Source organism: Peromyscus maniculatus, chromosome 20 (genome assembly GCF_049852395.1).
Source record: "Peromyscus maniculatus bairdii isolate BWxNUB_F1_BW_parent chromosome 20, HU_Pman_BW_mat_3.1, whole genome shotgun sequence".
Lineage (NCBI taxonomy): Eukaryota > Metazoa > Chordata > Mammalia > Rodentia > Cricetidae > Peromyscus > Peromyscus maniculatus.
Window position 1 is genome coordinate 46,045,706 of NC_134871.1, and position 24,977 is coordinate 46,070,682.

At 46.2% G+C, this 24,977-nt stretch overlaps 1 protein-coding gene across 6 annotated transcripts in view; it reads right to left on the bottom strand.

The window, feature by feature from the left end:
* The window catches only part of Arhgap39 (Rho GTPase activating protein 39), a 104,986-nt gene extending 83,028 nt beyond the window's left edge, over positions 1–21,958 (bottom strand). For 3 of the 6 annotated variants that reach the window (XR_013046460.1, XR_013046462.1, XM_076556190.1), the window contains exon 1: positions 21,578–21,775. The gene's annotated coding sequence lies outside the window, so the exon portion shown is untranslated. Of the gene's footprint in view, positions 1–21,577; positions 21,783–21,936 lie in introns of those variants that run through there. The other 3 variants (XR_013046459.1, XM_076556186.1, XM_076556188.1) reach the window with 3 other exon arrangements.
* Positions 21,959–24,977: the final 3,019 nt, after the last annotated feature.

The following is a 24,977-nucleotide window of genomic DNA, read 5'->3' on the forward strand; positions in this document are numbered from 1 at the left end:
AAAGCTATGGATACCATCAAAATTGATAAAGGTTCGATTTGAACAAGAGAGACCTCTTAATTAGAAGAGTTCATCAATCAGCATGACCATTCAATTTAAACTAACTTATATCACTAATAAATGCTTTTCATTTGATCAGATATAATTTGCCAAAAGAGAACCCGCCCAAAGTTAGGGCTGGGGAGGGGTTTTGTTTTTGTCTTTTGGGAGAATGAAGGTTAAGGAATCTGAAGACCACTGGACAAATAGAACATCTGAAGAAAAAGGACAAATCATCCAGAACAAAAGTCCTAAAAAAAAAAAAAAAAAAAGATTTTCTGCAGTGAACAATGACCACACCTAATAGCGACCTTTGCCGTCTTTGAAAAGATGTTGTGATCCCACAATGATGATTACACATGGACTATGATAACATCATCAAGCTGACAAACACCACCCAAAGATCAGCTTTGGACGACAAACTGCTCAGGACAATATCGAGATGTCTAGCTGAGTTGGTACAGCCTCACAGACTACTCCAATCAGGACTCGACCATAATCCTAAATATTCTTTGTGTCCCCATAAGACTACCCGCACCCCCAATCAGAAGGAAATAATCTAGAAAACTATGCCCACACTTCCAAAAAATGGATTATGGATGTTGGTCTATATTTAGGTGTGGGATGACTCATCCCTAACAGGCTTGAGGGCCGGCGGCCCAAACCAGTAAAAAAGATACTTTCTGAGAGCCAACCTGGGTCTGCCTAAGGGCCTCAGCAGCAGCCCCTGAGACATGATCTGGAGATGACCTGGACCAATGAGAGGCAGCCATGTCACACCAACAGATGAATATTCACCAGACCATCCCCCAGGGTGTGGTGGAGGGTTTATAAGGCTTGCCTCTTCCTAAATAAATTGAGTTTGTTATTTCGACATTCTCCTCGAGTCTGTGTGGTTTGACTCAGAGCCTATTTGGTCCCCTCCCCCAAAGGGAACAACAGAACAGGTCTCTGCCACATTCGGGGGTTGGTTAAAAACGGTTATTGGAGCCAGGTGGTGGTGGCACACACCTTTAATTGCAGCACTTGGGAGGCAGAGCCAGACAGATCTCGGTGAGTTCGAGGCCAGCCTGGACTACAGAGCAAGATCCAGGACAGGCAACAAAGCTACACAGAGAAACGCTGTCTCAAAAAACCAAAAAAAACCTGTTATTGGTCATAGTCAATCTCTTTCTAAAAGAAGAAGGGCGATATGATATAGAAATGTATTATACAGAAACAATAGGATAAAAGAGTAGATTATTGAATCTACTCTGAAAAGAAAAAACAGGAATAAATATAAGATAAAAAGGTAGATTATTGAATCTACTTTTAAAAAATAACTATTAGTTTTAAATATTTTACATTGAATTGGATTTTTGTATATTATATACAAATTTTGTATGCTGATACAAATTTGAGATTAATTTTGTTAGAACATACTGTGCATATGCTTAGTACCTTGTTTAAGGTATTGTACCTATACAGCTCATTTAACAATGTAATGCAATTTTCTAGTCCTTGAAAGTTATTATTACCAATTAATTAGGATATAAAGAAAGGAAAGTTAGTAGTTAGTCACTACAAATTTTTATTGGGTATGTTTTCAAGGTCAAACAGATATATTTTAGATAGATCATCTTCAAATATTTCAGAGATCTACAGAATATGGCATTTAAGATGTTTTAATAGCATGGAATCTTTTTTTTTTTTTTTTTTTATGACAATGAGACATGTCTGTTCCTGGCAGCACCAATCTACTTCAGAGAAGATGATGAGCATCAAAGAAACTCCATACAGAGTTTACTTTCTTTGTGGCAAAAGTTAGCCACTGGGCAAGAAAGTGCCCTTACCTCGACTACTGACAGTATGCTGTCCAAATGGACAAGCAGGACACAAAAGAAAGAACTGCTGAACCTTGTCAAGACAAAGTAGGATGACCCTTCAGAAAATCCTGCTTCACAGAAAAGTCTGTCAGATATGCTAGGCCTGTAGGCTGAAGATGATGCCCCAGTGCTGTAGAGGAACCTTGGGTGACTGTCTAGGCAGCCAGCTGTTCCTGTCATTTCTCACATCTTTTTGGATTTCGCTTGTTTGTACTTCCTACTTACTTAGGTAATATTTCCTTCTTGGGTCTCTGATGGAGTTGAAGACTAGATAGTTATAGTTAGTTTTCCTTGTTAACAAATTCAGAAAAGAAACTCACTAAAGAGGTGTCAAGTGTGTAAGTTTGAAGACATCAAAAGATAGTTTTGGGTTGGTAATACAAGTTAGGATAGGAAGTGAATTAGGTACAACACTTTGGACTCACCAAAATAGGATAAATAATGAAGTGTTTTCTCTGAATCTGTCAAATGTTAACAGACTAGACATTGTTAATATAATTCTTGACTGTATATATTATATATACTTATTTTACTTACTGTATATAGTTTTTCTTATATTAGTTATAACCTTCTTTTATTATTTTAGCAAAAAAAGAAGGAAATGTAATAGATGGTGTACCCTAATAAAATTTACCTGAAGATCGGACAACAGAACAAGCCACTAGATTAAACATGGAGGCCGAGCAGTGGCGGCACACGCCTTTAATCCAGTACTGGGAGGCACACAGGCCTTTAATCCCAGGAAGTGATGGCTAGGCAGAGAAAGGTCTCTAAGGTGTGTGAGGAGATGAGAACTAAGGCTTTTCAGCAGAGGTGTCCCTTTCGGCTGGAGGCTTTTTCGGCTGGAGCCTTACAGGTAAGGACTCCGAGGATTCAGTTAGAGGGACATCTCTAATCTTTCAGCATTCCCCCAATAGCTGGTCCTGGGTTCTTGTTAAAAGACCTTTAGAAACTCTACCAACAGTCTCCGCTCCACTAACGACATTCTGAGGATCAAGCCTTTACACAAGAACCCTTGTAGGACACTCAAGATCCAAACTCAGGGCCGAGTGTGGAGGCGCACGCCTTTAATTCCAGCATTCAGGGGAGGCAGAGGCAGGGGGATCTCTGAGTGTGAGGCCAGGTTCGTCTGCACAGTCAGTTCCAGGACAGCCAGGGCTACACAGTGAGACTATGTGCCAAAAATGAGAAAATATCCTAACCACAGTGCAAACCAAGTGTGTGGGTCCCACCACAGCTGCTCCCTCTTACACCACCACGGCCTGCCGAACATGCCATCTTCTCACCCCACACCCAGCACCTCCGAGCTCGGCCGGTGGAATCCCACCACTCCAGTGCTCAGCACCTCCCCACCCAGGACCCCCCAGCCTGCACGCACGGAGGCAACCCCGTGTCCAGATTCTTGGCATCAGATTTTCCCTCCTCTCCCTCACAGCGCTCCAGATCCTTGGCTAATCAGGAGCTCCCCTTCCTATACGTGCAGTTAATGCAACCGCAGGAAACGACAGCACAGTCTCTCCTTCCGAGCCCCAGGTCAGTCATGCTGAATACCCCTCCCAGCCGGTCTACCCCATCAGGCAAGCCACAGTCCAGTGGAAACCTTGTCTCAAGAAAAACAGGATTAATCCCAGCACTCGGGAGGCAGGGGCAGGCGGGTCTCTGAGTTCGAGGCCAGCCTGGTCCAGCCTGGTCTACAGAATAAGTTCCAGGACAGTTTCCAAAGCTACACAGAGAAACCCTGTCTCAAAAAAACATTAAAAAAGAAAGAAAGAAAAATAGGAAAAATAAACAAGCAAAACCAAAGTGATTGGCACAGGAGAAATGACACCTGAGACTGTCCTCTGGCCTACTGTCCTCTGGCCAAACACACGAACATGCACACACACACACACACACACACACACACACACACACACACACACACACACAATTAAAACAAATCATCTAAGAGTCCTATCACCTACTCCATCGGCACTTTGGTGGAGGCCCTACTCCATGTTGTCCTCATGCCCTCTACACAAGGACAGCTGGAGCTGTGGGCTTTGCAGTGTTCTCTCTCAGGAAGGATCCCTCTTCTCCAGCTGGTCTGCCTCCTTCCGCTCCAGCTCTGTTCAAATCATGTTCTTTGTGAGCCCTCCTCCATGTGTCTGCCACTCAGGCACAGTCTCTCTCCTCCAAATGCAGGAATGCAGGGACAGGGAGAGCAAAGAGCGGTCAGCATCCTCACTGCGACAGCTCAGCAGCTGGGAGACCCAGACACACAAACTGTGCATTTATATCCTGGAGTCGGGGAAGCAATAAGTGACTCAAGTACAATTATGGTGAAAAGGGAAAGCTGTGGACTCATGACACTTGGAACTTGAATACAGGCTCTTCTAATTAGCTGTGTGACCTAGGTCTGTCACAACCTTCTACAGCCTTATACCCTAAGCTATTACACCAGGCCAGGAGCACAAACCACACAGCCTGTTCAGAGTGGCATATATGAAACCTAGTATGTGTCCAGAACGCCATGTAGAATATATGAATCGGAGTACAACAATAACACGCAACGTTTATCTTTAAAATATTTTTCTAGATTTTACACACATTGACAGCATTTCCTGACAAAGCAATGCTGAAACCATTTCATGAGCAATTCCTGGGGAATCATATTTACAATCCCTCCCTACTTTTTTGAGATAGGGTTTATGTAACCCCAGCTGGCCTCAGACCAGTGCTGAGATTACAGGCATGTATCATCACCCCTGGTCTGTAACAGCCATCTCACCCCCTTTAAAACCGCTTCTTAGAAGAAAAAAAAAAAAGCTATGGAATTATTAAATACCTGAAAACTTACAAAGTAGAAGGTTATAAGCCAGATTTGTTTACTTCCCATTTTTAAAAGATTTTCTTTATTATTTTATGTCTATGTGTATGTTTTGACTGTATGTATGTCTGTGTATCATGTATGTACAGTATCCATAGAAGCCAGAAAAGAGCATTGGATTCCCTGGAACTGGAGTTACAGATGGTTGTGAGCCACTATGCAAGTGCTAGGAATCGAACCTGGGTCCTGTGGAAGAACAGACAGTGCTAGTGCTCTTAATCCTTGAGCCATTGTTCCAACCCTCAAAAAGAATTTTATTTAATGAATGCACAAAAAAATTTTTACATGCAGCCGGGTGGTGGTGACACACGCCTTTAATCCCAGCACTCGGGAGGCAGAGCCAGGAGGATCTCTGTGAGTTCGAGGCCAGCCTGGGCTACCAAGTGAGTTCCAAGAAAGGCACAAAGCTACACAGAGAAACCCTGTCTTGAAAAACCAAAAAAAAATTTACATGCAAACCATTTTAAATGACCATTATTGTCGATTTAGAACTATTAATCACAAGGAGAAAAAGAACATCCACCTGCATTGAAGTACACATATATTATATATAATACATCCTTACTAGGATAAATGAGACTTGAAGACAGCTAGCTGCTGCCAGGGAGGGAACCTGGACAATTATGGTATAAGGAAAGAAGACTTTTCACTACCAGCCTCTCCTCCCTTTTAAAACTTACTTTGTCTGTGTATGTATGCATGCTGCTGTGTGCATGTGAAGATCAGAGTAAACTACTCTTGTAGAGACAGTTCTCTTCTCTTACCATAGGAAGGATCAACTCAGGTCCCCAGACTTAGCAGCAAGTGCCTTTACCCACTGACCATCTTGCTGGCACCTCTTTAATCCCAGTACTTGGGAAGCAGAGGCAGGTGGATCTCTGAGTTCCAAGCCAGCCTGGTCTACAAAGCAAGTTCCAGGACAGCTAGGGCTACACAAAGAAACTGTGTCTCAAAAATCAAGAAAAGAAAGAAAAGAACAACGTGGAGACTGGGAAGATAGCTGAGTTGGTAAAATGCTTGCCTTGCCTTGCAACCATGAATATTGAGTTTAGTTCCTAGAACCCATGTAAAAAAAGCCAAGTGTGGTGGCAAACACTTTATAATCCCAATGCTGGAAGGCAGCCTGGGGCAGAAGGCCAGCCAGCCTAACCTACTCGGCAAATTGCAGGCTACCAAGAGACCCTGTGTCAAGACAAAAAATAACAAAAAACAAAACAAAACAAAAAAAAAAAAAAAAAAAAAAACACAGTTGGGAGCTGGGGAGAGAGCTCAGCAGTCAACAGCATTTGTTTCTCTTGCAGGGACCCTGGTTCAATTACATTCTCTGCACCCACATGATGACTGACAACCATTCATAACTCCAGTTCCAGGGACTAACATCCTCTTAGAACCTTCAAGGGCATCAGGCAACGTGCGGCACACATAGTATATGCAGGCAAAACACTCATACACACAAACTTAAAAAAATCTAAAAAAAACAAGGGGGTGTGACCTGAGGGATGACACTTGAAGTTGTCCTCCAGTCTACATACACACATACACACACACACATACACACACACACACACACACACACACACACACACACACACACACAAAACCTTGAACGCATACAAAAACACACATAAAAAGAAAAACCTTTAAAAGGATCACTTGAAATGGAAAATCTAAAAATAAAATCTGGAAAACATATAATATCAAAAGGGATATTTAGGAATAAATTTAACCAAGTACAAGAATTGAACAATGAAAATTGTAAAACATTGTTGAAATAAATCAGAGACAAAATAATGGTAAGACAGCCGGGCGGTGGTGGCGCACGCCTTTAATCCCAGCACTTGGGAGGCAGAGCCAGACGGATCTCTGTGAGTTCGAGGCCAGCCTGGGCTACCAAGTGAGTTCCAGGAAAGGCGCAAAGCTACACAGAGAAACCCTGTCTCGAAAAACCAAAAAAAAAATAAATAAATAAAAATAAAAAAAAATAATAATGGTAAGACATCCCATGTTCATGGACTGAAAGATTAAACATTATTAAACTATAAACACCCCACATTCACCCACATATTAAACAACAGTTCCTGCCAAAGTCAATCTTGTATTATTTGAAAAAATGGCCAGGCTGACCCTGAAGGTAACATGGAAATTGTAGGACCCAGAATTGCTAAAATAATCTTGAAAAGCCGGGCGTTGGTGGCACACACCTTTAATCCCAGCACTCAGGAGGCAGAGCCAGGTGGATCTCTGTGAGTTCGAGGCCAGCCTGGTCTACAGAGTGAGTTCCAGGACAGGCTCCAAAGCTACACAGAGACACCTGTCTCAAAAAACCAAAAAATAAATAATTAATTAATCTTGAAAAAGACAAAGTGGTGGACTCAGACTTTCTGACTTGGAAACCCACTCCAAAGCTACTGGAGTGAAGACAACAGGGCCTGGCACAGAACCAGACAGGACAACATGGAGAGTCAACGTCGGGAAAATAAAACGTCCATTTACAGACAGGGGATTTTTGACAAGGGTGCCAAAACAATTCAATGGGGAATTTTCCCAACAAATGAAGCTAGCAAAGATCAATAGCCACACACAAAAGAATAACATTGGACCCTGACCTCAAAATCTATATTAAAAAAAATTAACTCTGCTGGCCATGGTGGTGCATGCCTGTCATGTCAGCTCTCAGGAGGTAGAGGTAAGAGAATCAGGAGTTCAAGGCCAGCCTCGGCTACAGAGTGAGTCTGAGGCCAGCTTTGGCTACATAAGACCCTATTTCAACTCTCCTTCAATTCATAAATAAAAATAACTCAAATGGACCAAATAGATAGAGGCAAAGATAACATACAAAACAACATATAAAGATAAAAATGTCAGTGCATGAACTAAAACCATACAATTCTTAAAATGAAAACATGGGCCGGGCGTTGGTGGCGCACGCCTTTAATCCCAGCACTCGGGAGGCAGAGCCAGGCGGATCTCTGTGAGTTCGAGGCCAGCCTGGGCTACCAAGTGAGCTCCAGGAAAGGCGCAAAGCTACACAGAGAAACCCTGCCTTTGAACTCATTACACACCCAGACTGGTCTTGAGTTCGCAGCAAACCCCTGGCCTCAGCCATCCAAGTGCTGGAATGACCAGGCATGTGTCACCATTTCTGGTAGAAATGAATCTTTGTGGCCTTGCATTAGGCAGTGCTTTCTTAGCTACAACACCAAAATACGAGCAACTAAAGACAAAGTAAGCTAGATTTCATCAAAGTTAAAATGTTTGTGCTCTCAGTGATGTTATCAAAACCGTGAAAACCTTCTAGGACGACAACTCAATGGATAAAGCACTTGCTGTGCAAGAATGAGGTTTAGAGTTTAGATTCCGGAACCCATGGAAGCATCAGAGAGGCACAGCAGTCACCTGAATCCCAGTCCTGGGGAGGTGGAGTCAGGTCCTCTGGACAGGCTGGCTAACAAGAGCTCTGGGTTCAGCAAGAGACCTTGTCTCAGCAAATGAAGAGCAATCAAGAAGGACATACAACGTATCAATTTAAGGCCTACACACACACACACAAACACACATACATGCACATGTATATCGCACACATATATACACACATACAGTGAAAAGTATCTGTAAATCATGTATTTGAGCAGGAACTTTTATACATAAAGAACATATAGTTCTGTAATAAAGATAACCAACTGAAAACTGGGCAGGGCTGTGAGGACAGCTCAGAGGTAGGGCATATACTTCACACATGCCATAGATTTGACTCCTGGCACTGTAAAAATGAAAAGGCTTGGGGGCAGAGGGGGTAGTATCAGGAGAATTAGAGTTCAAGGTCATCCTCAGCTTTATAACAAGTTCAAAGCCAGTGTTCCTTGGTTGTTTTCTTTTTTTCCTTTTCTTTTTAATCTGCTGGGGGGTCCAGCACTATTTGGATGGGGTGGCAATTAAGTTTCATAGAACCGTTGCCCTAGAATACTACTGGTAGTTTTCTGTTAGAGTCCTCCCTGCCATTCCCTGGGGCTCTGGTGGAGGGCACTTTCCCAGCAGTCAGGACTGTGCTCATACCTACACAGGACAAATTCCTCCAGCCCACGGGTCTCTTGTTATTAGGACATCAGATTGCATGCTGCATGTCTTATGAGTCACGGTGAAGTAGATTCCAGAGCTCTGCAGGCTGCTTTTCTATTGTTGTGATGTGGGTCTTTTGTTTTATAATCAGTATTTGACTGTGCTATGAAAACATCTGTTCTTTTTTTTTAATAGTTGAGGAGAAGGTTTTTTGTAGACATGAGAGAGACAACAGCAGAGGCATCTGGGAGAGTCCAGAGCAGGGAGAGAAAGTAGTAGATGGGACATGGCCAGTAGACTGAACCAGCCATGAGAGGAGAGAAAGAGAGGGAAAGTGAGAAAGAAAGAGGAGAGGAGGGGAGGGCAAGAGGAGCAAGAGGGAGCCAAGGACCAAGAGGCCGAGAGCGAAAATCCTTTTCTTGTAGCCAAAAATAAGCAGCTCTGGTTTCTAAAAGCTGAAAGGTATAATGCTGTGGGGTCCCAAAAATCATCCTGTGGGTTCTCTTTAGGGATGTGCATCTGCCTCAGGTGTCTCCTGGGAAAGCACAGGGCTTCCTGCCCAAGGCCACTTGGCCAAGGACAGTCCTCGTTCAGCAACAGAACCCTTTTCAATGGCTGGGCAGGGTCCCAGTGCCTGGTTCTGTTTGTCAGGTCTGCTTGCTGTCACTCCAACTTCAGTCTCTCTTGACACCTGATGTGTACCAGCCACCTGCCACTCAAGTACCCAGAGGTGAGGGCGACAGTCCAGGTCTCTGTTGGGGACACAGGACTGTATTGTGCTCACAATCTGTGGGTGGCATGGCTAGCAGCAGCCTGAGGTTGTAGGCAGACACATAGGAAGCTTTGTGGCCTAAGGGTTGTCAAATTTAACCTGGCTTCTAGGCAAAGGTGGTCTCATTACAGAGGGCTGTTGGTGACCATGCCTGAGCTATTGAACAGGCCACAGAAGTATATATCTTAATAGGTGGCGGGGAGGAGCCAGCAGGCAGGAGGTCCACCCAGCAGCTTTTGTGTGGAGTCCAATGTGAGGAGGAGAGCAGGTATTTGGGACATTGTTTACAGAAAGAAAACAAAAGCCAGGGTGGTAACTCATGCCCATGATCTCAGACCTTGTAAGGTGAGTGCCATGTCAGCCTGGGCTACAGTAAAATCCTGCTTCAAAGGGGAGGAGGAAGGGAAAGAGGAGGAAGAGGAGGAGAAGGGAAAGAGGAAGCAGAAGGAGGAGGAGGAAAAAAGGAAGGAGCCACCATGTAAAACACGGGAAGGCGGCTGGGAAGAGGGCTCAGCTGGTAAAGCAAGCGCTGGCCACACAAACGGTTCAGGACCTGAGTTTCTCCCCAGCACCCACGGAGAAGTCGGGCACAGTAGGACATACCTGGAGCCCAGCACAGGAAGCTGGAAAGAGGAAGCTCTCCGGCCCTTGCTGGCCAGAGGCCCTAGGCATCAGTGAGCTCCAGATGTAGTGAGATTGTGTTTCAAAAAAATGGGGTAGGGAACAACTAAGAAGACACCAGCTGTGAACTCTGGCCTCTACACACATGCATATACGAGTGTACTTGTGTGCATACGCATACACACACACACACACACACACACACACACACTCACACACACACACTCACACACACACGTGCATGGAAACGTGAAAGGAGGTGGTAAACAAAGACTGGAACTTGGTGGGGAGGGACTGTCACATCCACACCAACACCTGGGGGCAGCTGCACCCCCACACTCCACTTCCGTTCACACTCTGTACACTGTTCCCCTAAGACCAGGCTGCAACAGGGCAGAAGTGTTCTGTCGGCTCCTCAGTCTCCTGGTGAAACTCATCCACACCTCTGCCTCACAGCAACCCAACAGTAGACAGGAAGGTGGTCTAATCTACACATGAGAGCTGAAGCTTAGGTGGTAATGTGATATACGTGATCCACGACAAAGTGCAACCCAAGGATTCTGCACCCAGACCGGCTTCAAGCAAACACCTTAGAGACTTCTGCCCTGACACAAACCCCAGACTACACCAAGGCCAGAGCCTTTTGACTGCCAACTGTGGAATGTTTCCTTGAAAAATCGTAGTCATGAGCAGGGCGGTGGTGGCGGCGGCGGCGGCGGCGGCGGCGGCGGCGGCGGCGGCGGCGGCGGCGGCGGCGCACGCCTTTAATCCCAGCACTCAGGAGGCAGAGACAGGTGTATGTTTGTGAGTCCAAGTCCAGCCTGGTCTACAGAGCAAGCAAGTTCCAGGGCAGCCAAAGCTATACAACTCTGACTCGAAAAACCAAAAGTTTTTTAAAAAGCCAAATAAATAAAATCATACATGCGTCTGGCTCCTTTCACTAGGCATAGTATTTTCTTTTTTTTTTTTGTTTTTTGTTTGTTTGTTTGTTTTTTCAAAACAGAGTCTCGATTTTTCTGTCCTGGAGTTCCCTATGTAGACCAGGCTGGCCTCAAACTCACAGAGATTCATTCATCTGCCTCTGCTCCTAAGTGCTGGGATTAAAGGCTTACACCACCCGCCCTGGTTAGGCATAGTATTTTCAAGGTTCATGTATGTTGTAACAGGAATCAATAACTCATTTCTTATATTGCCAAATAACATTCCTTGCTATGGATCTATCACATTTTGTCCATCTATCCGTTGATGACATTATGGGTTGTTCCACTTTCAGCTACTGTGAATATCTGGCCACCTTTTGTGCAGAAGTGTGTTTTCCTCTTTTTTTTAGTTACATTTATTTATTTACTGTATGTGTGTACATATGCACCCACCTGTGTGTACATGCTATAGCATGTGAGTGCAAGTCAGAAGACACTTTTTGGTTCTCTCCTTCCACTGTGTGGGTTCCAGGGATCATACTCATATTCTCAGGCTGGACAGTGTTGGGGACCCCCACCCTCACCCCACTGCAAGCCTCATGGCCTGTGGGGGGAACTATCTGGGAGGGGTGAAGAATGAAACTCAGGACAGTTTCATCTTTGTAAACACTGGGTCCTAGCCTTCCCGAGACTAACCTCATAGTCTACTTTTCTTACATATTTCAACACAGTATAACTTGTGACCTCTGACCTTTACGATAAGAATAAATTATATTGGTTGATAAACAGAACTCAGGGCTGGGGCCTAGAGGAAGGATCTGTGATAAGCATAAGGACAGATTCCATTAGTGCAGGATAAAAAGTACATGGGGCCTCTTTCATAAGGATGTGTTCTATTACTTCAGGATTAGGGTCTAACCAGTGCTCAGGATATTGGGGGGATTCAGGTGGTGGCCAGCTCCTAATAGAATGGTAAAGAATCACCAGGTTGTTGGCCATTGTTCACTCTGGCATTCCAGGTGACTAGGCATTATTCACTTCCTTCCATGGAGAATAACAGGCCCAATGGTTGACAAGCCTGGTTCTCCAATACGCACTCTACATTGGACTTCCTACAGCCCACAAGCACCTTCACCTGCTAAGACATCTCACCGGCCCGTGCTTCCCTTCTTGACCATAAGAAAACACAAAATGGTGACTCTGTTCCAGTGGAGAAACTCGTTTGTCTGAACAACTATAACATTTAAAATACAAAGAGGTAGACACTGGGGGAACAAACGGACAAAAGAAGCACAGAATTAAAGACATATGAGATAAAACTGAGCTGGGCGGTGGCGGTGCACACCTTTAGTCCCAGCACTCAGGAGGCAGAGGCAGGGGGATCTCTGAGTTCAAGACCAGCCTGGTCTACAGAGAGAGTTTCAGGACAGCCAGGATTATACTGTCTTGAAAAGACAAAAACAAACGAAGAGATAAAACTGCTACCATAGAATGACCGACTAAAGAAATACATACTACTTCTCAAGGAATGTCTCTAGATACATTCATACATTTGCAAAACTGCCTAACGCCTTGATTAATTTCACAAGATTCACCAGCAGGAGCTGGTTACATAAGTTACAACATGTACCCTTACTACAGAATACCACACAGCCATTTTCAGCACTGGAAAATGTACTGATACGGGACAACCTGCCAAAGAGCAGAAGGGGCAAGGGTCATGGGGTGATGTGAATGAGAATTTAAATATGAGGTCCCACAGTCTCATATATTTGAATGCTTAGTCACCAGAGTGTCAGTATCTGAAAGGATTATAAGGCATAGGAGGTGTGGCCTTGTTGGAGGAAGTGTGTCACTAGGGTGGACTTTGAGGTTCTCTCTCTTGAGCTGCAGATTAGGATGCAGCTCTCAGCTAGAGGCCCAGCGCATTCATGCCACCATGCTCCCCATGATGTGAACCTCTGGAACTGTAAGCAAGCCCTCAAGTAAACACTTTCTTTTATAAGAATTGCCTGAGCTGGGCGGTGGTGGTGCACACCTTTAATCCCAGCACTTGGGAAGCAGAGGCAGGCGGATCTCTGTGAGTTCAAGGCTAGCCTGGTCTACAGAGTGAGTTCCAGGACAGCCACAGCTACACAGAAAAACCTTGTCTTGAAGAAAAAAAAAAAGAATTGCCTTGGTCATGGTGTCTCTTCACAGCAACAGAACAGTGACTAAGACAGGTCAGAGACATTTACATACACACGAGCACTTTCAAAGTGTCTACAGGAGACCCTTTGAACCAGGGAACCAGGCTCCCAACTTCCACAAGAAACCAGGAGGTTTCACCAAGCACCTGCATACTTCTCCACCATGTGACTGACTACATTATCTGTTTTAACTATTAATAAACAAAATTTAAAAGTTTAGGAAGCAAAATAAAGCACATGAACCCAGAATCAAACAGGCTAAACTTCAGAAAGTAAAAGAAAAGAAAAACCCCAGTTAACTGGAAGCAGCCAACACAGAAGAAATGAAAGTCATCTCCTAACACTGAGAATAACTACAGCTCCTACTCACCTATCTTTACTGACATTAAAGACCAGATGTAACAAGATATAAAAATACATATCTTGCTGAGCACACACCTTTAATCCCAGCACTCAGAAGGCAGAGACAGGCGGATCTCCGTGAGCTCTAAGCCAGCTTGGTCTATATAGCAAGTTCTAGGACAGCCAGGGCCACAGCCACATGGTGAATCCTATCTCAAGATGGGGTGGGAGTTGGAGAAAAAAGAGCCACAGAACTAAGGCCCCGCCCACTAGCCAAACAGTTGTCAAGGGAGAACGACAGACTACAGACTACGGACACTCAAGGCTGTAGAGAGCAGTATAGGAGACCCTGGGAATCCAGGAGGAACACAAGGGTGACAAAGGGATAGTTATCAGCATCCCTGTCCCCACAAGTCCCTGGCCATGCCCTCCCAGAAGGATAAACAAAACTAGTTCCTGATAGTGTCAAATGCCCGAGAGGAGTGGGCAAAACCACGCCTGGATGAACATATCAGCAACAACGCGGAAGGGGGAGGACTCAAGGCCAAGGGTGCTATGAGTAACTAAGCAGACTTGTGGTCCCAAAGCACAGAGACAAAGACTGACGAGGGGGAGGTGAGGTTTACGAGAACCTTAGTGGCTCTTGTATGCAGATGGACTGATTCTACCATCCTAGGCTGAGAGAAGCCACCCAAGTCTAGGTACACCTCACTTCTACCCAACTGAAACCACACACACACGGCAGGGAGCATGGTAAGCCATTTTCCGTGGAAGCACGATAATGTCTCCAATCTCCATCTGCCCCTCCGAGAGAGCTGTACACCCTACCCTGCTGTGGCCCATAGAAGCTGAGGCACCAGTTCAAGATGAAGCTTGACCAAACTCAGTGAGCTCTTGCTACCTATTGAAAAAAAAAAAAGTCCCAAATAAGCAGGTGGCCTAGTCTGGAAACAAGGATATAAGCAAATGAAATGTGAGCATGAAATAAGCTCTTCAAGATGACCTTCAAGTCCTGATCCTCCTGCCTCCACTACCCCATCCTCACCCTGGGCCCCAGTGCTGGGATACAGGTATGTGCCACCACACACAGCTTTCCCTTTATACAAAGTTAAAGCTCTAAAAGCCATCTATACCCTACTTTTGTGTCTTTGCTTCCAAAGGTGAAGCACCTATCTACAATGCTGTGCTATCCTTCCTTTCCCAGATTCAATCTCACTGAGGGAAAATGAGCCTTCCCTCACGACTGTAGTCTCTGCAATCATTTGCCCTCTAAATTTCTAGAGCAGGCCAGTTCTGTACATACGTGAGTAGCCTATCGTAACTACTCAATTCTGCCAAAGCAATCAAAGCAATCAAAAAATGAACAGGAATGGCTGAGTAGCGATAAAACTTGATTGCCAAAAGAGACCAGGGAAGTGGGGGAAGATAGGAAGTATCTACTTATAGATTATAACTTCTGACCCCTAGTCTAGAGAACTACTTTGGCCTTTTGTTCTTTCTGTTAAGGTTTTGTTGTTGGTTTTGGGTTGGACTTCTATTCATTTGTTTCGAGATTTTACTTATTTTTACTTTATGTATATAGATAGTTCTCTGCATACACACCTGTGCATCATATAGTGCAGTGCTGGAAGAAGCCAGGAAAGGGCATCAGATCCTCTGGAACTGGAGTCACAGAGGATTCTGAGCATCCATGTGGGTGTTAGGAACCAAACCCAGGTCCTCTACAAGAGCAACCAATACTCTTAACCGCTGAGTCATCTCTCCAGCCCTGTTTTGGTTTTCTCTGAGATGGTGTCTCACTATGTATCCCTGTCTGGCCTGGAACTCACAGGATCTGTCTGTCTCTGCCTCCCAAGTGCTGGGATTAAAAGTATGTAGCACCCACCACTCCTAGCTTGCTGTTTTTCTTTAAATCACACCTGTATGTATGTATGTATGTATGTATGTGTACGTGTGTGGGGGTACATGCATGTGGAGGCCAGAGGTCAACTTTTGGGAATCAGTTCTCTCTTTCCACCATGTGTATGTTGAACTCAGGTCATCAGGCTTAGCAGCAAGAACCTTGCTAAGCCATCTCACCAGACCTGTTTTGAAGGTTGTTGTTGTTGTTGTTGTTGTTAATGTGTCTGGTGTTTTGTCTACACGTATGTCTATGCACCATGTACATGCACTGCCCACAAAGGGCATCAGATCCCTGGAACCAGAATTACAAACAGTTGTAAACTACCAGTCAAGTGCTGGGAATTGAACCCAGATCCTCCAGAAGAACAAAACCTTAACCACTGAGCCATCTATCCAGCCCCTGAAGTTTTTAAACATTTAATTTTTCTATTATATTTTCATTTATAAAAAGAGGAGAAGGCATGGTGACAGACACCTTTAACCTCAGGACTCAGCTGCAGAGGCGGATGAACTCTGTGAGTTTCAGTCCAGCCTGTGCTGCAGTAAGGACCTGTCGGGTTCTGTGGCTTTTGTTTTTTCCCTGAGACGGGGTCTCTCTATGTAGACTAGGTTGGCCTCAAATTCACAGAGATTACTGTCTCTGCCTCCAGAGTACTGGGATTAAAGATGTGTGCCACCATGATTGGCTAAGAACCTGTCTTTAAAAAAAATATAAACACACTGCCAGGCAGTGGTGGCACACACCTTTAATCCCAGGACTTGGGAGGCAGAGACAGGCGGATCTCTGTGAGTTCGAGGCCAGCCCGGTCTACAGAGCGAGATCCAGGAAAGGCGCAAAGCTACACAGAAAATCCCTGTCTCGAAAAACCCAAAAACAAAACAAAACAAAAAACAGCCAGAGGCGGTGGTGGTGCACTCAGGAGGCAGAGGCAGGCAGATCTCTGAGTTCAAGGCCCGACTGGTCTACAGAGCGAGATCCAGAACAGCCAGTGTACACAGAGAAACCCCATCTCGAAACATACATGCACACACACACACACACACACACACACACACACACACACACACACACAGAGGCATGCAGCACATACATACGCACGCACACATCCAACTTATTTTATATATTCATGTGGAAGTTAGAAGACATCTTCTGGGGGTCAGTTCTCTCCTCCCACTATGAGAGTGCTGGGAACTGAGCTAAGGTCATCAGGCTTGGTAGCAGGCACTTTTACCCTGAGCCATCTCTCCAGTCTTAAAATTTTTATGTATTTTATTATTATTATTACTTTGTCTATGTGTGTGTGTATGAGAAGGGGGGAAGTGGGGGTGGGGTGGGGGGAGGAGATGTGCACCCTGGCAAAAAGTGTAGAAGTCAGAGGACAACGTTCTGGACCGAGTCTCTCCTACCTTTATATGGGTCCCAAGGATTGAGCTCTGGTCATAAGCATTGCTTCATCCAGCCAAAGTGCCTGCTGGTGTGATTTCTTTCTTTTTAAATTCCACTTATTATGCCGGGCGGTGGTGGCGCACGCCTTTAATCCCAGCACTCGGGAGGCAGAGCCAGGTGGATCTCTGTGAGTTCGAGGCCAGCCTGGACTACCAAGTGAGTCCCAGGAAAGGCGCAAAGCTACACAGAGAAACCCTGTCTCGAAAAACCAAAAAAAAAAAAAAAAAAAAAAAAAATTCCACTTATGTGTTTACTCTGTGTATGTACGTATGTGAATGTACATCCCAGAGCAGCATGTGGATGTGAGGACAACTCTGCGGAGTCACTTCTCACCTCTACCAGGTGGGACCCAGGGACAAACTCAGGAGGGCATCAGGTTAGGAGAGCCGTCTCTCTTTCATTCCCCCCCCCCGCTTTTATTTATTTATTTATTTATTTATTTATTTATTTATTTATTTATTTATTTATTTATTTATTTATTTATTTATTTATGCTTTTCAAGACAGGGTTTCTCTGAGTAGTCCTGGCTGTCCTGGAACTCACTCTGTAGACCAGGCTGGCTTCGAACTCTGATCCACCTGCCTCTGCTGGGATTAAAGGTGTGTGTCACCACATCTAGTGTTAGGAAATCAAACCTGAGGCATTGTTTATACTAGGCCAACACTCTACTGAGCTACATCCTCAGCCCATGTCTGGCCTGTCTCCTTTCCAAGCTCCATGTTTGTGGCACTAAAATGCATATACAAGTAATTGCACATAGATTAATTGTTCAATTTAAAAGGTAATGAACAAGCAATGCTTGGGGAATACTTGTATGGAATATTGGAAAATATTTCTAATGCTATTATGATTTTGCCACCAAAAACTTAAAATACACACACACACACACACACACACACACACACACACACACACAGGAACAAAACAGATGATGCCAGGATCTTCTCAGCACACACACTGTAAAAAGCTTAGTATGGATTCAACACAAGACCATGAGCAGAGAAGAGCAGTTACACATCACCGTAACTAACAGCATATGCCAATGAAGTTCACTTATGTCGGGGGCACACTTCAGGGATGGACAGCACAGTAGGCAGAGCTAACCTGCTTGAGTTCAAGAAGACACACCCTGTAAACATCAGCCACTGGGCTCCAGTTCTTTATCACTGCAGAAGCAGACATGGGCAGTGCTAAGGCCAGGTGAGGAGAAACTTCCCAGCAGGATGGCACCGGCTGCCCAAGGACCAAGTCCAGGTCAGACCCTGTCCCTGGGCACAGGGAAGACCTGGGACATAAAGTTGGGAGCAACTCAAAGGGCCAATAAGAGAAGGAACAAGGAGGCACAGGAACCTCAGAGAGATTAATACCTAAGGGTAAAGTCCCCCAGGCCCCCCCCCCCACTTCAGTTTTTTGAGACAGGATTTCTCTGTGTAACAGTCCTGGCTGTCCTGGAACTCATTTTGTAGACCAAGCTGGTCTCTGACTCCCAAGTGCTAGGATTAAAGGCATGTGCCACCACCTGGCAAGGGTAAAGATTTTTATCTAGAGAGGCAAGAAAGACAATGGGAAAAGGGTCTCATGAGCAGGTAGCCAACACTGTATGCACATGGCTGCATATCTAGTCTATGTCAATGAGCAAAGCCTTGTGGCATCCTTATGGAGTGCCAAAAAAGTCAACTGTGAGCAGAGGGGTCTTGTTGGTAAAAGTAGAAATTTCAGCATAGGCACACAGTTTGAGGATTTTTTTTCCTCAATGGCATCAAGGAGTCAAGACACCTGAGGAGAGGCTGCACCAGCTAGACTGTGATATTGTGCAAGGACCTGTGAGTCTTTGTTATGAGTAACTCATAATCCATGACCTTTGCCCCAGCACACATATGGCAGAGGCCAGAATGAAATGGGACTACCTTTTTCTTTTGTTTCAAGACATGGCCTCATATAACTCAAGTGGTTCATATAACTCAGGTTGGCCTCAGTTCTCCTACTTTCATCTCCAAGTGCTAGACACCTTTTCCCAAAAAAACAAACATCCTCACCTTCAGTCACACAAATCTCAAGCCTTTACTTAATTTTCCTATTTGAGTATAAATGAAATTTTGTCATTTTCAAGAATAAATCTGAGCCGGGCATGGTGGCACACACCTTTAATCGCAGCACTCGGGAGGCAGAGGCAGGTGGATCTCTGAATTCAAGGCCAGCCTGGTCTACAGAGCGAGTTCTAGGACAGCCAGGGCGACAGAAACACACACACACACACACACACACACACACACACACACAGAGTAAAGCTGAGATAAACAGGGGAAAGTGATCAGATTCAAGGCAAACCATATCCTTGGAAAACATGGAAATTTCCCTCACTTTGTTTTAAAGCCTGTCTTACCTTCTTCCAATAATTTACCAAGGCATGTTACTGTGCAACTAATGCCAAGCTCTCATTTTGTTACTTACATCTTCAGTGTCAAAGTTTATCTTAATAAAATGGCCTTTCTTAATTCAAGGGTAACTCAGTGACGTTGAACAGTGGCTCTGTGGACCAGGAACTGCATACATCTTTTTTTCTGGCAACACCATCTCATCTATCCCAGTCAGTACTGTGGTATTCTATGGTAGCTCATGAGATGCTTGCTTGTTTGCTTTCCAAAAATAAATTTAAAAAACCTCTACACAATTTATATAAGTATTGGCTGTTTTACCTTTATAAAGATTTGCTTCCAGTCAGCTAGATGGCTCAGTGAGTAAAGGCACTCTGATCTCATTCAGTCCCTGGAGTCCATATGGTAGGTGGTGAGAAACAGCTCCTGAAAGTTACCCTCTGACCTCTACATGCCTGTGCTGGCACATACAACACACAATGCAAATAATTTAAACACACAAAATAATTAAGATGTTTTAAGCCAAGCATGGCAGTGCATGCCAGACAAGATCATGAGTTTGGAACTGCCTGAGCTACATAGCAAAACCTTGTCTAAATCAAAATTTAAAAAAAAAAAAAAATTGTTTCAGTTTATGCACTCTGTAGCACCTAATCCAATCCACAGCCAGCCCTGACGGCCTGCAACTTAGTAGCAAGAACAATTCCTGACAAACACTCAAAACTTCCAGGCGTGAAATTTTTACAAGTCTTAAGTCACAGAGTCCTCACAACAGCATTCTGAGACCAGTACTATTAGTGTACCCATTTTATAGCCAAGAAACCAAAGGCAAAGAGGACCTTACCTAATACCACAAAGCCAGTAAAGGAGGAGTCATGACTCAAGGGCGGTCAGTCTGGCTCCAGAACCAGCACTCATTTTCACCCTGCTCCAGCCTCTGGCAAGGCAGCTGATTAGACCACAAGCTGGAAGGAGCCACCTCTCCATTCCCTCCTAGGCACGCGGAATCCCTTAAAGACTGGCTCTTCCGACTATCCAGTCACACCTCTCCTCCTTCTAATTCCCATCCCCCTCGTTCGTTGTAAAAAGGGGGGAGCCATGGACAAAACCACCTGCTGTTTACAGACTGCGCCCAGGACACGGTGCTCAATTGCCCTCCCTAGCTACCCACAGACAAACGTCCGTATTGTCTGCGCCACGGGAGGAACTGAAGCCTCGCAACTGTACGTTTTTCTGCAGAGGTCACCGGAGGCCTGGCCAACCCGAACAACACTGAAGGGGGAGGGGGGGCCCAGCCGCATTTTTGCGGCTGAAGGTTGCGTAGCGCCCACAGCAGCTGCGGCGAGCAGCAGCATGGAACACACCCACAGCTGCCGCGCCCGAAGCGGGCAGCACGTTTTAAAATAAAGACAGCCTAGCCGGGACGCATAGCCTGCCGGCTCGCAGCCCCCACCCACCCCACGCCTGCTCACAGCAGGCGCCCAGGGAGTTCCAAGACTGAAAAGGCCGGGTTAGAGGACCACCCGAGCCTGCCGCAGAGGCCCAACGGCGAAGCCAGGGAGCACCATGCGCAAGCAAGCCATGACCCGACCTAGAGACGCCCACCGACTCCCGGGCTTCGCGGACAAAGCCTGGCCCGCAAGATCCTCGCCCGGCAACACCATCGCTCACCACCCGGACTACATGGAACAAACGGACGGAGTCTAGCGCGTAGGAAGGGCACATGCACACCGGCTCTGGGCCTGGCCACACACAGACGCTCGCACACCTGTCCTCGGGCTGACTACACACACCTGTCTGCAGGCCAGACACCCCTCCCCTCTCACACCCACCTTCAGGTCCATCACAAACCCAACCACCTCAAGCCAAGAGCTCTCACACAACTATCTTGGGCAGGGACACACACGCACTCACACCCATCCAAAGGCCGGGCACGCGTGCAGACCATGGCACTCTCACACCCACCCTCCGGTCCGTTCTCTCACGCAAACCCGCCTTCCCCCTTCCTGGCCCTCGGCCGCGGCACCCTCGCGCGGACGCTCCCTGACCGGGTCACCTGGGGGCCCCGATTCCTAGCACGACTCGGCTGGGGGGGCCTCCGCCCGGGCCAGGCCGTGGGGCCGCAGCGAGGCCTCTCCGCCATCTTCCCGGCCCGCGCCGCCCACCTCCCGCGCTCTCACCAGCCGGCCCGGCGCCCGGCGCGCCGCCACAGCCCCTCATCACCGACCGCACGCTGCGCCCCAGCTCCCAGCGGCTCCCGGCCGCCGTGGCCGCCGCAGTCAGCGCTCCAAGTCCTGGGTCTCTGCCGCTGGTCCAGTGCGCTGCGGCCGCGCGTCCCCCGTCACCAAGCGCAACCCCCCGCCTCCGACTCCGCCCCCGCGAGGACGCTGCCGCCGCCAGGGGGCGCCGCCCGCGTGGGGGGGGGGAGGACTGCAGTGCGCCTGCGCCACCGCGCAGCCCCTCGGGAGCCTCGGCGAGCCTGGCCTCGGTCGGAGGCCCCGCCCCCAGGGCCCGCACTTGCCCGCCGTTCGGCTCTCACCTGTGCCCGCCCACTTCGGGCGGTCTGGGTCACCTCTCAGGTGTGCCCTGGTGTGGGTGTGGCGGGATCGTACTCGTTCTAACCCCTGCCGGTGTTTCTCTTCCTTGACTCTGGAAAGGTAGCCATTGTCTAAAATAGCCTGCGTGCTCCTTCCTTCTAACTTCCCTTTGTGATTTCCCCTTCTTTTATGGTCCTTAACTGTTCTCGCGGTGACATCAGGCACAGCCTTAGGCGTGCTTGCTCTCTTTTCTAGTTTCTTGTTTCATGTGTGTTGTGTGCCAATCGTGTCCGTGTGGAAGTCAAGAGGACAGCGCCTTCCACCCTGGGTTCCAGGAACGGAACTCACATCCTCGGGCTTGCGCAGTGAGCACTTACCCACTGAGCCATCTCCTTACCCTTTTACATTTTTGTATTAGTTATTTATTTTTATTTGAGACATCATTTTTATATAGCCCAGGCTGACCTTCAACTTGCTATGTAGTAGCCCAGGATGACTTTGACATGTTTACCCCTCCCGCCTTTATCTCCCCACTGCTGGGATTACGGTCATGTGCCACCCTATCAGGTTTATGCTGTGATAGAGGTGGAACCCAGCGTTTTGTGCATACTAGGAAAGCTCTCTACCAACCCGGCTACATCCTCAGCGGACTTTTGGGTTCTTTTGTGTTTGTTTCTTTCAGATGAGATATTGCTCTGTGTGCCCAGGCTGGCCTCAAACTTAAGATCTACCTGCCATTTACAGATTACAGGTGTGTGTGTGTGTGTATGTGTGTGTGTCACACTGCCAGGCTTTGCTATCTTCTTTTTAAAAACGTGTTACTGGGTCCTGGAGAGAGGGCTCAGCAGTTAAAAGTGCATACTGCTCCTCCAGAGTTCAGTTTCCCATGTCAGGTAGCTCAAACCACCTATGACTCAGCTCCAAAGGATCCATGCCTCCAGCCTTTGCATTCATGTATACAGACACAAGAAATTTCTTAATGATAAAAATAAACCTCAAATTATTTTACTTCCTTATGTTGTGTATGTGTCTGGCTGCATGTATGAAGGACTCCATGTAGATGTCAGCAGACTACTTATGGGAGTTGGTTCTCACCTACTGTTTGGGTCCTGAGGGTGGAACTGAGGTCAGCAGGCTAGTGGCAAACACCTTCACACCCTGAGCCATCTCCCCAGCTCCTGTCTTCATTTCTGTGAGTTGTACTTAAGTTCCATTTGCAGCCAGATAAAATGGCCCAAAGCTCTTCCAGGGCCGCACAGCATTCCATCTGTGTCCAGCTCTCTTTCCACACACAGCACTGCTGCAAGCCCATGCCCTGTGGCTCTCCGTTAGGTTCACACTTACCCTCCTTGCTCCATTATGCTCACACTTAACCTTGCTGAGTCATCTCATACTGCACCCTTACATACGGACAAGGGCTTCTTTTCCCTCAGCAATGCTGTTGAAAAGAAACATTCTACATGTTACACACATAAAAACAAAACAAAACAAAATACAAGCACACCAAGAGCAAAAGCAAGTTGGCGAGGCAATTTATTTTTGCAAAAAAATAAATTAACCTGCTCAGCAAGTACACTAGAGGCAGGAAGTTCACTTCATTCTTATCCTAGGGGAGGTGGTGACTGTGTCTTTTTCCTACTGCCTGGGGTCACCTCATAATCTTTCCTGCTTGGCTGACTTTTAAGTGAATCAGCCCAAAGGAAATGAAGGAAGAAGGTAAGGTGTTGGCTGCTGCAGATCATCAAGTTTGGGAACTGGAGGAGGGTGGGGGCTGTGTGTAAGGAAAGGTTTTACTAGGTAGGGGAGACTAAAAGGTTTGGACTTCTTTACATGACAGTATTAGAGGGTGAGGGAGACTCTGGCCCTTGGTGAGCATTAGTTACCGTTGATAGGAAAAAAAAATTATTTTCATCATTCACCCACCTGAAGTAAGGTGACCTGGATGAAGCTAGGCCATCTCCTCCCTGCTGCTGAAGAAATATCACCAACATGGCTGACTGGATTCCTCTTGAGTGTTTTTTGTTTTGTTGTAATAGTTTTGAAATGCGTATTATTTTTTATTTCATGTGTATGAGTGTTTTTCATGAATGTGTGCCACATTCATGCAGTGCCTATGGAGGCCAGAAGAGGGCATCAGATTCCCTGGGATTGGAGTTACAGACTGTTGTCAGCTGCCCTGTGGGTGCTGGGAACTGAACCGACATCCTCTGAAAAAGCAGTAAGTGCTCTTAACTGCTGAGCTATCTCTCCAACACCCCCCACCTCACCAATATTTCCCTTTGAGCCTTTGATCACAAACTTAAGATGAACACTGCACACTCCCATGAAGTCTTGTGTTTTTCTTTAAGAGGCTGTTTCCCACTTTCAAAAATGGCTGCTTCATAACTTCTCAAATCCCTTTATTTAGGCTTTCTATTGGAGATCAAAAGCCTCCTATTACCAAACTATAGGGCTGCCCATATCTGTCCCTGGCCTCCCACTTCCCCTGTGGAGTGTCTGTGGGCTATTCTGTTCTTTTGAAGATTGGGCTAGAGATCTGGATTCATTTCAGTCCCTTGCAGTATCACCATGTCCATTTCTATTGAACAGTTTTCAAGAGCATCCAGAGACATTCTAGCATTATTCTTTTTGTTTATTTCCTCTGTATTTTATGTGCATGGGTGTTTGCCTGCATATGTCTGGGCACTATATTTGTGACTGGTGCCTGTGGAGGCCAGAAAAGGGTGTGAGATCCCCCAAGGTATGGAGGTACACACAGTTGTGAGCCACTGTGTGGGTACTGGGAATCTGACGTGGGTCTTCTGCAAGAATAACCAGTGCTCTTTAGCAGCTGACTCTGTAGCTCCTCTGGCGTGACTCCTTATAAAGACAAAATGCCTCCTTTGACTCCACCCTCTGCTTCCTACTACACTCTTATTCCCTTGGTGACTGTGTGTCCTGGAAAAACCTGCCTACACCTCAGTATCATCTCGTTTTGATTTTTTAGTCTCCTTTTTCACGAATTCCATGGATGTATTCATGTTTAGGTTACTTGTTGAATACC